The sequence below is a fragment of the Calliphora vicina genome, chromosome 5, assembly GCF_958450345.1.
Source record: "Calliphora vicina chromosome 5, idCalVici1.1, whole genome shotgun sequence".
Classification (NCBI taxonomy): Eukaryota; Metazoa; Arthropoda; class Insecta; order Diptera; family Calliphoridae; genus Calliphora; species Calliphora vicina.
The window spans coordinates 28707195-28726110 of NC_088784.1; the positions used below are offsets into that span (position 1 = coordinate 28707195).

At 34.7% G+C, this 18916-nt stretch overlaps 1 non-coding gene across 1 annotated transcript; it reads right to left on the reverse strand.

Annotated features, from left to right (window-relative positions):
• Nucleotides 1–4602: 4602 nt before the first annotated feature.
• TRNAT-UGU (transfer RNA threonine (anticodon UGU)) lies at nt 4603–4674 on the reverse strand. Its single transcript has one exon. It is a non-coding gene; the product is annotated as a tRNA-Thr (tRNA).
• Between the last annotated feature and the right edge of the window lie 14242 nt (nt 4675–18916).

The following is an 18916-nucleotide window of genomic DNA, read 5'->3' on the forward strand; positions in this document are numbered from 1 at the left end:
AAGTACATATTCCTCGACTTAAACTTTGTCAATCGCCTGTGATTTCTTTTTACAAATCTAGAGATTTGATCAAATTTTTTCAAAAATACCTCTAAATATTATTTCGAATCTAAAAACATTGTTATTTTGGCACAATTTAAAATTCTGTACATTTAAAAATGTTTGATTTTCCAGGCCTGCTTTATTTACCAAAACACACACTCACACATAAATAAACGAGTACTCTCCACTGTGTGCATATGGGTGTGTTCTTCTACACAGCAGTTCTGGATGACTGTCCTGAACTAGTGATTTTACCTGTCTTTCAGGGTGACAACTAGTGACATAAATAACTACGAGAATAGGCCAACAACCGATTGCTTATGAACAAACCTTCCTCCGAATACTCTCCAATAGATTACTTCTGGTGACCACGCTCCGGATTACTTAGAGATACTTAAGCGACAATTGTCCTCACGCTAAATTACCTGGGATGTATAAAGAAATCAATTGTCTTCTTTTTGCATTACAAAGAGCACATACCTGTCAAGTGACCAAAGATATATAAATTGGAATCAGCCAAGTAATCAGACATAAGGGATACATTGACTACTTGTAAAATTGCTGGGTAATTAAAGGGAAAAATATACTATATATATTCAGCAACAACAAATGACAATAACACCCAACATTTAAAAAGCTTTTCAATTAATTAAAATTTCATTGTTTGATTTAAAAATCATAATTTTTAATGAAGGAAACGAACGCACAACACAAACCGGAAAACCTTAAAATGCTAGATATTTGAAAACAAATTGAATATTATGGAAATCATTTTCCAGCACAGGGTGACAATGCACAGGGTTCTTTAGATTTAAACACAAAATCGATTTCCTTGTTTCCTTCATTGTCATACCAAAATAACAGCACTTGCACAATTTACTTTGATTGAAACATGTTTAAATAAGCCTGCCTTTATTTCTTGATCAGTTAGCTTAAAGATCTTGCAATATCAGTTTTAGTACATCTCAAAATTATATGGTAGAACAAACGAGTTTGGAAGTGAGACCCTGCCGTAATAAACTAACCCCACTATGATCTTAACACTGGATAGAGGCAATGCGTCTATCACTACTTTTTTGGTGACTTGCAAAGAACCCACAATTGGCAAACTTCGTACATTGACTGCATGGTTCAATGCACATGCTCCTTGCTAGGGTGCTAGTGTTTTCTAATGCCTGCCATCCGTAGCTGGTCAATTCAGTCCGATATATGGTACAACCAATATGTCACGGGCACTACCACTCCAATACATTGCCTAAGCACTGACCCAATTGCATTTTACTATTAATTAATAGTTCTCTTGAGTCAGCACTGAAATTTGCCACAAGACCAAACATCAGTCATTTAACCAATCTTCTACGTAACCAATGATCCAGTCAAGACAAAGTCCTGGTGCTCACTGAAAGACTCTGGTCAGATGCGAGTTCAAATAAATAAACTCTTTCCAAAAATGGATTTCGTGAATCCCGGAACTCCGGTTTCGATTCACACACTAGCGTGGAAAGTTCACGAAGATCTTCACCAAACATGCCCAAGGGAAAACCAGTAGAAGGTAGATGTGTCTAAGATTACGAAATGCAACAGCACTTAGGAAGACACATTTGTCGGCCCGAAGTTTGCCACTACCACAAACATTAGACAACGATCTTCTACCCGCTTTGGGTTCATGGGTCACGTGCTCGCCGCAGTGATCTCACTATTGATCCAGTCAGGACAAAGTCCAGGAGCTCACTGGATCCCCACTGATGCAGATAAAGACCCTGGTCAGCTGAGAGTTTAAATTAAGAAGCTGTTTCCAGATCTTTGGTCCGTTCACCCATGAGCACAACATCAAGGTGTGGAAAGATCACCAAGATGAAAACGAGTTTAGCAAACCAGTGGTAGACAGATGTGTCCAGGTTTTACGTGAGTACCAGCCGCGTAGGCCTAAACTCACGGTGCTTTTAACACCGGGCAGAAACAATGCGTCCACTTCGCCCCCATGCACGACAAATTGTCATACATAAGTACCAATTCGAAGTCATGTATTTGGACATGAACCTCCCCCCCTTGGTGAGAAGCGGAGCACTATCTACAACTCCTTTCGTTCTATGGGTCACGACAGCCGGTTGCAATGCAACTCCACACAGAGCTTGCGCTCTACCCACGATTTGGGTCCAAATCACAGCCACCACGAATCTGCCCGAAGGTCCGCTCCAACTGCCAGGCCGGAAACAAAGTTCCAGGGGATCCTAAAAAAAAGCCCCAAAACCAGTTGAACTCCAAATTGTTTGGTACTGGTCACTCTCAGCTAAACACACCAAATATACAGCAACATAAAGAAACAAATAACAACACGAGACTCCATACACTGAACAGCCACTCTAGCGAGCTACGCCTTGAAACACATGGTGCGACACTGGCAAAGGACCACACGAACAAACGGTTACGACAATAGACAGTGTCCTCTAACTGGTAACTCATACTATTACAGGTAGCATCAACAACATCAGGGAGCGAAAACGGTGCACTGCTGGGAGGGGCAGATAATGTTGTATCAGCCCCTAACATACCTGGCCAAGCGATGTGCACTACCGGTGCTAAGGCACATTGGCAGTTGAGCAACACCACTAATAGTCACATCAGGAGTCCCCTCGGCTGACGTACAGTCATCCAACTATTCAATACGCCCTTGCGTATTCACCTAACCTGCAAAGCGTCCGACTGTCCTCTAATGATCTACTACAATCCCATCTCCTCTCGGAATGATATAGATGCAAACTCCTTACATCACTCTATAGAGTGAACACCTCGTGAGTACATGTAACCAGTACTCCGTCCCTTGTCCACAGACACAGTCCAGAGATTTCGACAGACCCCTTTTATGCAGAAATGCATTCAAAAGCTCAAGCCAAATTCAAAGTTCGGGCGTTCCCTAGCAAAATTAATGTACCGTATAAACTCTTGATAGACCAGGCGCGGATACGGAGGGAAATCCCCCCCCCCTAAAACCGAAAAGTTTTCATATAAAAAAAGGAATACAAAGAAAAATGTAGAACAAATTTTAATTTACACAACCCCCCCCCCCCTCAAATGGTTGACCTGGATCCGCGCCTGTGATAGCCCCAACCGTTTTTGCTGTTCGTCCAGCGTTAACGCCATCTTTAAACAAGATGATCGTCCAGCAGGTGCTTCGTCCGTCCTGAGTACAATCCTACCACGTCAGAAGCAGAAATCCAGTCATGACCAAGAAACCAGTGTAAGACAGTTGAGACCGAGAGTGTTGAATGGATGTAATCCAAGCTGTCGATACATGTTAAATGCTTAAGTCGGCTTAAAAGTAACCGCCGTTTTTAAAATAAGTTTTAGTAATCTTATTTATTTTTCGGAGTTTCACTTTGTTGTTCATTTTATTTTTTATAATTTGAGTAATTTTTCTTTAACTAATTTAATGATTTTAAGCCGCCAACATATTTAAAGTCAGCGGCAGCCGCCGGTAAAATTTTGGTCGGCGCTGTTTCTTTACAAAGTAGTGCCCCAAAATTCCAGTTATTTGGCACTCTGCTATTGAAGTACAACGGAGATTAAAGATTCTTTTTAATCGGGAATTATTCTTATATTCTCTGTAGCATTCGTGAGACATTTATTTCCTTTTGGAATCACGATATTTTAGAACTCTATTGGTATTTTTGGTTTTCCCAATATTGCAAAGGTACATAATTATAGTAAAACTTCCAATTTTCTTGTTTCGCTATTGAGCTGACTGGGTAATTTCCCTCTTAAAATTTTATTTAATTATTTAATTAAAAGAATCACTAAAATAAATATATAAACAACACCCATCCCCCTCTTTAAAATCACAATTTGTTTATACATTCATTTCTTATCTATGATTTATTATAATCTGTTCATAATGGTTTAGAATTTTGTGTATAATAAATAAATTCTACTCTGATAACGGCTTGCCACTTCTCAGCGCCAGCTAATTGTGCAATAATTTTATAATTTAATAAATTAAGAATAAAAAAAAAACATCATCAAATTGTTATCAAGCTTTGAAGTTAAAATTATTTAAACAGCATAGCAAAGTAATATGATTTGGCAGTTTTTAATTGAGATTTAAAACGAAATCTCCAATTAAAAACTGCGGAGAATTTCAAACATAAAATATTTGGATACAAATAATTGAATAATGAATAAAAATAATGAATATTTTATATTCGTATGGTGACAATGTATAAATTGCTTGGGTCCAATATTGTGAGGAGGGTGAATAAATTGATTTATGGTGTCAAAATGACAACTTAAAGAACTGTCATTAGTAGTAGAAAGAGTCAACAAACAGCAAGCTCAAGTTTATTAACAAATAGTTTAAGTGTCACATGGAAGAATTTATATAACTAAAATCCTTCCTTTAAAAGTTGAAAAAACGTAATTTCTTTCTCTTCAAAGCAACCATAAATAATATAAAAACTGACCAATTTTTGATTTTAAAACTTTTTTTATTTAAATGTTTTTTATATAAAAATCAATTTTAATTTCCAAAAAATATTTAAAAATTATAAAAAAAAAATTCGCTGTTGCCTCCTGTGAGGATTGAACTCACGACCCCTGGTTTACAAGACCAGTGCTCTGCCACTGAGCTAAAGAGGCTTATATTAGCTGCAGCACTAATGTTAAACAATAACTCTACGCTGTTATTGAAAAATTCTAAAGAAATTTCTACTGTTAATAACAGTTCATTAAACCCCCTAACATAAACTTTATAACAACATTAAAGAAAACTCTTATAAATTGCAAGAGAGTAACACTCTCAATTAAAAGAGAAAGTTTAATTTTTTGCACATTTTTATGCTCTTAATATAGTAAAAAACTCTTAATATTTTTTTTGCATGTTTTATTTTAGTTCTAAAATTAGAATTTTTGCTTAACAGCTATAAGATTTAATGTACTTAATTTTTGTTTTGTTGTTAGACTGCTTTGCTCAGCGTTTTTTGAACTTTTGTTTATTTACATTTAATTTTGCATTGTTTTTTTTTTGGTTTGTGGTTTAGTTAAACTTAAGATTTACATAGAAACAACAATGAATAAAAAGTATTGTGTAAATTTTTCGTCATCAATTTGAAATCTTATTTTTCAATTCTTTATTTTTAGGCAAGCTGTTATTCCATACAGTCTGCTAAAAAACTCTTTTTTCAATTTTATAATTAATTAAATTTTTATTGGGTGAATGACTTCAAAATGCTGGATTTTTTAAAATTTTTAGGTTTTATTTTGAGACCTTTGTACAATATAAATTTATTTAAAGTATTGGCCATTGCACAGTGGTTTATGAACTTTTTTTTGTTGAAATAATTCGGTATCTTGGGAACTATTGGAGATATTGTTACGAAATTTCACATGGTTTGAGCTAAGGTGTTTTTGAGATGATTTACGTTTGTTCAGCTTCGTAGCGCTAATGGGGCCCGTACGTAGCCCCTCAAAAATGGTCACCTAGGGTCTCAAATTTTTTTAAAAAAATCGCCAAAAATTCATTTATGATCCGAATGAGCTGAAATTTTGAATATAAATAGTCCATGAGAAGATCTACAAAAAATACGCTAACAAATGTAGGTTATCTCTATTAGTTGAAGAGATATTATTTATTTTTTTAAATTTTGCTCGATCTTTATGGTTTTTTAGATATGGCGGGCCTACGGAGGGCCGAAATTTACTTTTAAAACATCAGCTATATTGGCGATAAAATTCTAAATAAATTTGTAAAAAGTTGGAATTTGTAAAAAGGGCCGTATTTTTTACGTTTTGTCCCAAAAATGCCCATATATTTATTTTTTCTTTTGTAGAAAAAAATTTCATCGGGATCCGGAAAGATAACTTAATGCAAAAGCGTGTAATGAACAAATGTGGCTCACTTAAGCGGACATATCACCCCCCCTTCCTATCCAAACTTGGCCAACTTTAAAAAAATTTCGGTTAAAAATTCTAAAAAGGCAAAGCACAGATCCACGAAAAAGCTCCATATTTATATAAACCCATATGTTTCTTAAATACCTACTAAGTTTTTTTACTATCACACTGTAAAAAACGTCACAGTAGGCACTTTTCTAAAAAAAATCAGTTTTTGGAACACATTTTCCCCGTTTTAGGAATTTCGGTATTTGAAAATAAAAAATTCTAACACATTTTCCCCGTTTTAGGAATTTCGGTATTTGAAAATAAAAAAATTCTAATGCCATTGATTTAAGGACATTTGAGTCTATATTGGTTCCAAATTTTGTTATGATATCTTTAACTACTAAAATTTTACATTTAGTCAAATTTTATATTTATATTCGTGGAAAATCACCATATGAATTTTTTCTTAGTTTTTAAGGTAAATGAAGTCTAAAAATTTTATAAAATTATTTAATTTTACTAAAATATCAATCTAAAGGTCGTAAGGTTTTCAACAATATCAAACACTTATATAAAAAGCCTTTATTTACTCCTCAGAAGTTCCACAAACCTTGCCCCCTTTGAAAAATTTGTACGAAAACACCCCAGCACAAACCATGTGAAATTTCGTAATAATATATCCGATAGTTCCCAAGATACCGAATTATTTCCAAAAAAAAGTTTCTAAACCACTGTGCATTGTTAGATGTGACCTTTTCCAATCTTTCTGGCAACATATGGATTCCGCGCCAAAAGAACTGCTAAGACAAATAAAACATACACGATATAATTGTGAGGAGAAGACTTATAAATGCTAACTTGAAAAATCTGTCCCTTTTTCCTTACACTTGTTATTTATGCACTAAAGTCCCTCCCACAATTGGCAACACTAACGTCAACAGTGTTTCTTTGCCCACTGTTTATATTCTGTATTTATTGTTATTGTCATATTGCCAATTTGTTGTTGTTTTCAAACCAAATCTACTTTGTGGTGTAAAATGTATTGGTTGTTTTTGTTATTTTTCTTCTTCTTCTTTCATTTATTACACAGCTGTGTATGATGTTTTTATTACAGGAATGTAAGTGTGTGTGTTTTTTATGTGTTTACATTTGTTTTGTTTTGGTTTATTAATTTGTAGTGTTGTATTTCGTAATTTAGTGGAGATGCCAGATATGGTTTATTATTTTAATTAATATAACCTCAAATGGAAGGAAAATCCTCGATTAGGGATTAAAATAATTGACACACGTAAAAATAAATAAACTGCTAACTGCTTTAAATTCAAAATTCTTCAAAAGAAATGCTTAAATTAACTTTTTGACGTTTTGAATCTGTATACAGTGGCAAATCATCTTGAATATAATGACGCTACCAAAAATATACTTTGAAAATCAGTCACCGATTCCCACAATTTATTGACGAATTCGTGATTTGTGTGGCGCATGTATGGAGTGAGACCAATTCACAACTGATCCTACCGACTCCATTACATCCCAAAAAATTTCATCGTTTTGAACGGTTTACGTTGGCGACATCATCGGACCTTTTTTTCTCCAAAAAAAGGTGACGAATGCGCTTCGTCAAGAAAACATTTTCAAATGTTAATGCCATGTATTAATCTTTCGAATAAAAATATTTTTTAGATTAAAATTTACTTTTTTGTGCTATTTTTTGCAAGTTCTGTCGGGCTTAAAAAAACACCCGATAAATGATCTTATTTGAAATTAATGTTCGGTGTCTTTAGCGTTTTCCAGAGTATGAAGAGAAAGCGCATCACTGTGCATGTCAGGCTCAGAGCGAGAGAGCTCACTTTTGTCTGACTATGATCTAAATCCATGTACAAGGCGAATTTTGTAGTGAGACGCTTTCAAACTACATATACAAAATTTGAGAAAAAAACATCTCCGAGATTTTGTCAACTTTTTGCATTTGCCTTGGCCAAGCCATACGACCTATTTGTCTACAAACAAATCCATATTATATGTACGTTTTAGGATAGAATTTGTTATGTAAGGAGTCTGAAATACAGCTGATTTAATGATGTGGGTGAAGTTAGCTACGAAAGTTAGCTCCGTTTTTTAACATTTCTATGTTAATGTATAAACTAACATAGCTCCTACTCAAAGACTGTTAAGTTAACAGAGCTGCTTTATATTACACTCAGTAAACATTTTATCAATAAAAACAAAAAAAAGGGGTTTACCGATCATTCAGCTTTAATATATAATAACATTTTTTTTGGATAAAAAAAAAATAAATATTTATTATGAACAATCGTTGATATTTTTGCTTGTACAGTATTATCTCCTTTTGAAATCCGAAAAAATTGGCCAAAAATGGAAAGGTGCTCCTTATCTACTTAATGGGGTCGAAAGCCATGTAGTCATAGATTTCAGAACTGTATTGCTTATATTCAGAATCAGTATAGCATTTTTGCAGCAGCATTTTCAAAATTATGAAATTGTGAATTTTGTCATATAAGGATTTTTTGAAATCCGAAAAATTGGCCAAAAATGGAAAGGTGCTCCTTATCTACTTAATGGGGTCGAAAGCCATGTATTCATAGATTTCAGAACTGTATTGCTTATATTCAGAATCAGTATAGCATTTTTGCAGGAGCATTTTCAAAATTATGAAATTGTGAATTTTGTCATATAAGGATTTTTTGAAATCCGAAAAATTGGCCAAAAATGGAAAGGTGCTCCTTATCTACTTAATGGGGTCGAAAGCCATGTATTCATAGATTTCAGAACTGTATTGCTTATATTCAGAATCAGTATAGCATTTTTGCAGGAGCATTTTCAAAATTATGAAATTGTGAATTTTGTCATATAAGGATTTTTTGAAATCCGAAAAATTGGCCAAAAATGGAAAGGTGCTCCTTATCTACTTAATGGGGTCGAAAGCCATGTATTCATAGATTTCAGAACTGTATTGCTTATATTCAGAATCAGTATAGCATTTTTGCAGCAGCATTTTTAAAATTATGAAATTGTGAATTTTGTCATATAAGGATTTTTTGAAATCCGAAAAATTGGCCAAAAATGGAAAGGTGCTCCTTATCTACTTAATGGGGTCGAGAGCCATGTATTCATAGATTTCAGAACTGTATTGCTTATATTCAGAATCAGTATAGCATTTTTGCAGCAGCATTTTTAAAATTATGAAATTGTGAATTTTGTCATATAAGGATTTTTTGAAATCCGAAAAATTGGCCAAAAATGGAAAGGTGCTCCTTATCTACTTAATGCGGTCGAAAGCCATGTATTCATAGATTTCAGAACTGTATTGCTTATATTCAGAATCAGTATAGCATTTTTGCAGCAGCATTTTCAAAATTATGAAATTGTGAATTTTGTCATATAAGGATTTTTTGAAATCCGAAAAATTGGCCAAAAATGGAAAGGTGCTCCTTATCTACTTAATGGGGTCGAAAGCCATGTATTCATAGATTTCAGAACTGTATTGCCTATATTCAGAATCAGTATAGCATTTTTGCAGGAGCATTTTCAAAATTATGAAATTGTGAATTTTGTCATATAAGGATTTTTTGAAATCCGAAAAATTGGCCAAAAATGGAAAGGTGCTCCTTATCTACTTAATGGGGTCGAAAGCCATGTATTCATAGATTTCAGAACTGTATTGCTTATATTCAGAATCAGTATAGCATTTTTGCAGCAGCATTTTCAAAATTATGAAATTGTGAATTTTGTCATATAAGGATTTTTTGAAATCCGAAAAATTGGCCAAAAATGGAAAGGTGCTCCTTATCTACTTAATGGGGTCGAAAGCCATGTATTCATAGATTTCAGAACTGTATTGCCTATATTCAGAATCAGTATAGCATTTTTGCAGGAGCATTTTCAAAATTATGAAATTGTGAATTTTGTCATATAAGGATTTTTTGAAATCCGAAAAATTTTCCAAAAATGGAAAGGTGCTCCTTATCTACTTAATGGGGTCGAAAGCCATGTATTCATAGATTTCAGAACTGTATTGCTTATATTCAGAATCAGTATAGCATTTTTGCAGCAGCATTTTCAAAATTATGAAATTGTGAATTTTGTCATATAAGGATTTTTTGAAATCCGAAAAATTGGCCAAAAATGGAAAGGTGCTCCTTATCTACTTAATGGGGTCGAAAGCCATGTATTCATAGATTTCAGAACTGTATTGCTTATATTCAGAATCAGTATAGCATTTTTGCAGCAGCATTTTCAAAATTATGAAATTGTGAATTTTGTCATATAAGGATTTTTTGAAATCCGAAAAATTTTCCAAAAATGGAAAGGTGCTCCTTATCTACTTAATGGGGTCGAAAGCCATGTATTCATAGATTTCAGAACTGTATTGCTTATATTCAGAATCAGTATAGCATTTTTGCAGCAGCATTTTCAAAATTATGAAATTGTGAATTTTGTCATATAAGGATTTTTTGAAATCCGAAAAATTGGCCAAAAATGGAAAGGTGCTCCTTATCTACTTAATGGGGTCGAAAGCCATGTATTCATAGATTTCAGAACTGTATTGCCTATATTCTGAATCAGTATAGCATTTTTGCAGGAGCATTTTCAAAATTATGAAATTGTGAATTTTGTCATATAAGGATTTTTTGAAATCCAAAAAATTGGCCAAAAATGGAAAGGTGCTCCTTATCTACTTAATGGGGTCGAAAGCCATGTATTCATAGATTTCAGAACTGTATTGCCTATATTCAGAATCAGTATAGCATTTTTGCAGGAGCATTTTCAAAATTATGAAATTGTGAATTTTGTCATATAAGGATTTTTTGAAATCCGAAAAATTGGCCAAAAATGGAAAGGTGCTCCTTATCTACTTAATGGGGTCGAAAGCCATGTATTCATAGATTTCAGAACTGTATTGCCTATATTCAGAATCAGTATAGCATTTTTGCAGCAGCATTTTCAAAATTATGAAATTGTGAATTTTGTCATATAAGGATTTTTTGAAATCCGAAAAATTGGCCAAAAATGGAAAGGTGCTCCTTATCTACTTAATGGGGTCGAAAGCCATGTATTCATAGATTTCAGAACTGTATTGCCTATATTCAGAATCAGTATAGCATTTTTGCAGCAGCATTTTTAAAATTATGAAATTGTGAATTTTGTCATATAAGGATTTTTTGAAATCCGAAAAATTGGCCAAAAATGGAAAGGTGCTCCTTATCTACTTAATGGGGTCGAAAGCCATGTATTCATAGATTTCAGAACTGTATTGCTTATATTCAGAATCAGTATAGCATTTTTGCAGCAGCATTTTCAAAATTATGAAATTGTGAATTTTGTCATATAAGGATTTTTTGAAATCCGAAAAATTGGCCAAAAATGGAAAGGTGCTCCTTATCTACTTAATGGGGTCGAAAGCCATGTATTCATAGATTTCAGAACTGTATTGCCTATATTCAGAATCAGTATAGCATTTTTGCAGGAGCATTTTCAAAATTATGAAATTGTGAATTTTGTCATATAAGGATTTTTTGAAATCCGAAAAATTGGCCAAAAATGGAAAGGTGCTCCTTATCTACTTAATGGGGTCGAAAGCCATGTATTCATAGATTTCAGAACTGTATTGCTTATATTCAGAATCAGTATAGCATTTTTGCAGCAGCATTTTCAAAATTATGAAATTGTGAATTTTGTCATATAAGGATTTTTTGAAATCCGAAAAATTGGCCAAAAATGGAAAGGTGCTCCTTATCTACTTAATGGGGTCGAAAGCCATGTATTCATAGATTTCAGAACTGTATTGCCTATATTCAGAATCAGTATAGCATTTTTGCAGCAGCATTTTCAAAATTATGAAATTGTGAATTTTGTCATATAAGGATTTTTTGAAATCCGAAAAATTGGCCAAAAATGGAAAGGTGCTCCTTATCTACTTAATGGGGTCGAAAGCCATGTATTCATAGATTTCAGAACTGTATTGCTTATATTCAGAATCAGTATAGCATTTTTGCAGCAGCATTTTTAAAATTATGAAATTGTGAATTTTGTCATATAAGGATTTTTTGAAATCCGAAAAATTGGCCAAAAATGGAAAGGTGCTCCTTATCTACTTAATGGGGTCGAAAGCCATGTATTCATAGATTTCAGAACTGTATTGCTTATATTCAGAATCAGTATAGCATTTTTGCAGGAGCATTTTCAAAATTATGAAATTGTGAATTTTGTCATATAAGGATTTTTTGAAATCCGAAAAATTGGCCAAAAATGGAAAGGTGCTCCTTATCTACTTAATGGGGTCGAAAGCCATGTATTCATAGATTTCAGAACTGTATTGCCTATATTCAGAATCAGTATAGCATTTTTGCAGGAGCATTTTCAAAATTATGAAATTGTGAATTTTGTCATATACTGATTCTGAATATAAGCAATACAGTTCTGAAATCTATGAATACATGGCTTTCGACCCCATTAAGTAGATAAGGAGCACCTTTCCATTTTTGGCCAATTTTTCGGATTTCAAAAAATCCTTATATGACAAAATTCACAATTTCATAATTTTAAAAATGCTGCTGCAAAAATGCTATACTGATTCTGAATATAAGCAATACAGTTCTGAAATCTATGAATACATGGCTTTCGACCCCATTAAGTAGATAAGGAGCACCTTTCCATTTTTGGCCAATTTTTCGGATTTCAAAAAATCCTTATATGACAAAATTCACAATTTCATAATTTTAAAAATGCTGCTGCAAAAATGCTATACTGATTCTGAATATAAGCAATACAGTTCTGAAATCTATGAATACATGGCTTTCGACCCCATTAAGTAGATAAGGAGCACCTTTCCATTTTTGGCCAATTTTTCGGATTTCAAAAAATCCTTATATGACAAAATTCACAATTTCATAATTTTAAAAATGCTGCTGCAAAAATGCTATACTGATTCTGAATATAAGCAATACAGTTCTGAAATCTATGAATACATGGCTTTCGACCCCATTAAGTAGATAAGGAGCACCTTTCCATTTTTGGCCAATTTTTCGGATTTCAAAAAATCCTTATATGACAAAATTCACAATTTCATAATTTTGAAAATGCTCCTGCAAAAATGCTATACTGATTCTGAATATAGGCAATACAGTTCTGAAATCTATGAATACATGGCTTTCGACCCCATTAAGTAGATAAGGAGCACCTTTCCATTTTTGGCCAATTTTTCGGATTTCAAAAGGAGATAATACTGTACAAGCAAAAATATCAACGATTGTTCATAATAAATATTTATTTTTTTTTTATCCAAAAAATTTTTTATTATATATTAAAGCTGAATGATCGGTAAACCCCTTTTTTTTTGTTTTTATTGATAAAATGTTTACTGAGTGTAATATAAAGCAGCTCTGATAACTTAACAGTCTTTGAGTAGGAGCTATGTTAGTTTATACATTAACATAGAAATGTTAAAAAACGGAGCTAACTTTCGTAGCTAACTTCACCCACATGATTTAATGCTACTTCAGGTTTTTAAAATCGTTTGTAAATAACGATGGAAGTTGTATTCCATTATCGGTCGGATACTGAAGAGATCAGATGGTAGAGATCGGCTGAAGTAACACAGTTTTAGAAAACCGAGACACTTGACTGCTTCTTCAACACAGCAAAGCCTTCAAAGGCAATAGGACCTGACGGAATATCAATGCTGATGCTAAAACAACTACGCGAGCGGGGAGTCGAGTACCTGACAACGGTTTTTAACCTGTCAGTAAGGTGCTTAACAATACCGATTTCTAGAAAATGGGTCTAGTGATCACATTGTTAAAACCTGAGAAAATCGTGAGCGAGGGACAATCGCACCGGTCGATTTCCCTCCTGTCACCTGTAGCGAAGACAGTCGAAGCTCTTCTCCTCCCCCCAGCTGCCCCTATCAACTACCAGCAGCTCGTAAAATGCACAGGATTCCGTAAAATGCACAGGCTAAAATCAGCAGAAGTCCAGACTATCCAATTGGCAATTGACCTGTCGAAGGTCTTCGACACTGTCAATCGCACCACACTCTTCCAGGACATCCTGGAGTCCACAATGCTAAACAACAAGAGATCGATAGTGAACTATCTGAGTGGCAGGCATTCGTTCGTGAAGTTTAGAGACAAATGCTCAAAACCCCGTAGAGTTAAACAAGCAGTCCCTCAGGTCGGCGTCCTGTCGCCGCTCCTATTTAACTTCTACCTACAGGGTGTGGCGTTAATCACCTATGCGGACGTTGATGAGCTTTACGGTTGGGTAAATGGTTATCTCAACGAAATCCACAATTTCTTCACTGCACGTAACCTTCAGCTATCACCAACGAAGTCATCGGCAACACACTTCACCACCTGGACGAAGGAGGTTAAACTCAACTTAGGCATCTGATGGTCGACGGCGTACAAATTCCGAAAGTAAACTACCCGAAAATCTTGGGTGTCACCTTTGATAGCCTTTTTACTTTCTCGAAACTGCGAAATAGGAACAAGGTCCTCCGGTGTGGTCGCCTTCGTTAAGGGATACTCAGTGGAGAAATATTCAAAGCTGTGAAAATGCAGCCTTAACCCTCCGACGGTTGAGTAGTTTTTGCCCTTATACGAAGTACAAGGTCCCCGGGACATTTTCACCTTTTCAGATTTAAACACAGATTTAAACACATTTAAATCTCAATAGAAACTAAACTATTGGTCGGATCGCTTTGATTTTTTTTAAACGATTCTAGATAAAATTTCCTTGGAATACATGTGGTGGCCGGGTATACTTCCCATGGACCATCAAGGAGTAATTTCAGGTCCCCAGGGACTTTCTCACCCGCCAGAGGATTAAGGACCGTCACAGGCTGCCTACAAATTACCACCGAACAACACCTTCACGAGAAAACTAAGGTTCTACCGATCAGGGAACATAACGTCATGCTAACGCAACAGTTTTTGTGGGATGTCACCGGAGTAGTCATCCAAACTTCAACATCACACAGTTGGAGTCTTCGCCGAGGCATGTCAGCTTTGAATGACAGCTTTGAACGGCATTCATAGAGACGCCATCAACTCCGCGGTAGCAGGATAACGTATGCATGTCATACTTGGAGGTCACTAAGTACCGATAGCAGACGCCGAGAACATTCTGCCGCTTAAAACAAGAGTCGTTGTGGCATAACTAAGATCAGGATGGAGCAACAGGCTTAATGTCTTCTGGTCCCGCATAGACCATGCAGTCCTCAACTTATGTCCAGCATGTGGTTAGGGTCCCCATGACACCCATTGGCAGTTTGAAGGTCACTTTGAAATTATAATGAATAGTGTCACCGGAGGAGTCATCCAAAATTCAACATCACACAGTTGGAGTCTCCTCCGAGGCATGTCAGCTTTGAATGACAGCTTTGAACGACATTCATAGAGACGCCATCAATTCCGCGGTAGCAGGATAACGTATGAATGTCATACTTGGGGGTCACCAAGTACCGATAGCAGACGCCGAGAACATTGGAGCATATGAGAATGGCGTAAATCTCCGCCTGAAATATTGATGGGAAAATACCCCTTTGGAAATTTGAACCATAGATACCACGAATGCAGTAATTCGTTCCCAAATTTTCCCGAATTTTAGGGAATTCAGACTTTCAATAATTCTTTTTGTTTAAATTTGCAAGATGTTTCTTTCAAAGAATGCCTGCTTATTAGCCTGCATCATTAACTATTAAACCTTTTGTTTAAATATAAATTTGACTTTTTTTTGGTTTGTTTTGTGGCACCTGTTTAATTTTTAAATTTTTTTCCTTTTAGAGGTTGATGTGTTCTCTTGTACGTATAACTTGGTACGAGTGTAGTTTTCCTTAAATTAATGACATTATCAATTTATTAAAATTCCTAAATAAAATTCAATAAAAATACTTTAATTCTGCTTCAATGCAAGACTTGCAAGGCAAACGTACGTTACCACTTTTGAACGAATAAAAAAGCTGTATTTGCAATGAAGATAATGATGATGAGTAAGAGCATGATCATGATGAGGATGGTGGTGGTGATGATGATGATGTTGCTGATGATGTTGGCTGTTGGCTGTAATGGTGGTGTTGAAAGCACAAAATATATTTACTGTAGATGTGCCTTAATATAATTTGTAGAAGTTGAATACACTTTTGGATAAGGTGGCACAAACAGCTGCAGCTGTGGCACATACATACAAGTATGTATGTATCTAGAAATTGAAATGTGTACATTGAGGCAGGAGATACAGTACAGCAAGCAGTACTGCTTGCTACTTTGCTGTCTGTTTTCAGTACCTCGCACTTGGTAGGACAAGAGTTGTAGGAATAACAAAAACGAATGACTAGCTATAGCTATCTATATGTATGAAAATCCCAACCAACAGATGTGTGCTGTTGAACATTTATGCATAACAGACAACACAGATGCATGCCACATTTATAAAGAAAAAAAGGCTGAGTGAGTGCAGAAAACAAGCCTTAACCAACCTTAACTTACCACCAGCAAAGGTGGCAACAACATTTTCTGTGTGTGTTTGTCGTTGCAAAAATAACAAAAATATCCTCTCGCTATTATAGAGCATGTGGCAATCAATGGTGGTGGTGGTGGTGGCAATGATGCATGCAACATTTTGTTTATAACATTCACTTGGCGAAGGCCAACACGAAAAAAGTAAAAGCAACATTTACTATTTCCCTAAACTAGCAGACCAGCAATTCCAGCAAGCATTTCTAACGACAAACAACAATCTTTCTAACAAATTTTGCAGGGCCCACAACTGGAAGCCAACAATGTCTAATGGTTGCTGTTGCTGCTGATACTGCTGTCATTGTTGTTGGCTGTTGGCAATTTTAATGAGCATTTGGTGGCAGCTTTATGCAGACAATTTCTTGTGTGGCAGCCAGCCTAAAGAGTATGAACTGATGATACTTAAGTATGTTGCAAAGGGCGGAACTGTTGTTGTTTTGTGCCACCAACTACCAGGCTTTCATAATAATTAGTAAACAAACTAAACATAAAATTATTGCCATCGTCATCGCCAACTTCCAGCGTATCCTTAAGAACCAGCAACTTGAAGTTTTTTTTTTCTTTATCCCTCCATCTCCAACTAAACATCCAACCAACCAGCCAAAGTCTATGTATTTGCTTGGCTATACAGTAGTGGAGTATAAATTCTTTGTTTAATTTTATATTTTATTTTGTGTGACTGGTTTGTCTCTCACTCAGCGTCAGCTAGTAGTTGGTCGTAGCAAAAGGAAACTTTTGTCTATATAATAAAATTTTAAAGTATGGCAGTGGTCAGGCCAGCCAAGTACTAGTACTTTTTAGTTGGCTGCTTCATGTTCGAAGGGTATAAGGAGCACAACAAGATGAAACAGAATCGTTAAGACAATCCAGTAAAACCGGTTAGTTGTTTAGTGAAGTTGAATGCGACCAGTAAGTAGTAACGACTGACAAGACAATTGTCTTTGTAATAAAAGTAGAGCAAAATTAATACAATACATACAGAAAGGGTGTTTTTTTAAGACCCGTAGAACTTGAAAAGTTATCGCCATATTTTGATTTCAATAAATCTATGGTTGCGATCGCCGTTTCGTCATCCTGTTGAAACCACATCCCACCCGGATCAATGTCATCAATATTTTCAAACAAAAAATCATTGATCATGGTGCGGTAACGATCTCCATTGACTGTAACCCAAGCACCGGCTTAATTTTGAGAAGAAATAAGGACCTATGATGCCACCAGCATGTAAACCGCATCAAACGATGCATTTCTCTGAATATAATATAGTCTGTATGATCTCTTGTGGATTGGTCTCACTCCATATGCGTCAATTTTGTTTATTAACAAACTCGTTAAGCCAAAAATCAGCCTAATCGCTGAACACAATTTTGTGAATCTACTATGACTGATTTTCAAATTAAATTTGGATAATTTTGTAGCGTTGCTCAAGCGTCAATCTATTCATGATGATTTGCCAGAATATGACATTACGTTTGACAGTTAACTCTTTCATAAGTTCTATGGGTCTTAAAAATATACCCTGTGCAATGCTGGGCTTGAAGGAATGACAAACAATTAAGACAGTTAAGGGCCTCATGGTAGTAACGTTTTTAAACGACACTTATAGGGGTCAGTTTAAAATAGATTTCAGAGGAGCTAGCGGGTTAAGATCTGCCACAAAAATTATACCCATAAACTTCCACAATATAACTGTGACAATAAGAATTCTCTCAGCCATTAACTTACAACATTTGTATACCCTTCACCTTCGTGAGAAGGGTATATATAAGTTTGTAATTTCCACAAAACAATTTCCCGACCCTATAACGTCGATTAAGCCATGTCCGTCTGTCTGTCTGTCCGTCTGTTTGTTGAAATCAATATTCTGAAGACCCCAGATATCTTCGGGATCCAAATCTTTAATAATTCTGTCAGACATGCTTTTGAGAATCAGCAAAATCGATCCACAAATGGCTGAGATATGAGAAAAAAATCTCTATTTTTGACCTATATCTGGATTACTAAGTCATTAATATAGACAATATGGATATCTAATGATATATATTTCAAAGTCCTTTGCCCAACCATAGTAAGTTGGACCTACAATATGTCAAAATCGGAAAAAATATTTTTTAACCCGAATTTTTTTTTACCAAAAAAGTTAAAAAAATTTTAAAAACAAAAAAAAAATTTTAAAATTTAAAAAAAAAAATTTAAAATTTAAAAAAAAAAATTTTAAATTTAAAAAAAAAAATTTTAAAATTTAAAAAAAAAAAATTTAAAAATTCGAAAAAAAACAACTTTAGAAAAAAATAAATTTTGTTTACCTAAAAATATTTAAAATTTGTATTTTGAAGTATAATTTGGTGTAGGGTATATAAGATTCGGCACAGCCAAATATAGCTCTCTTACTTGTTTAATTTAATATGATGCTCCCTTCGATTAAAAAATTTAAACATTGACCCACTTTAAAAAAAAAACTC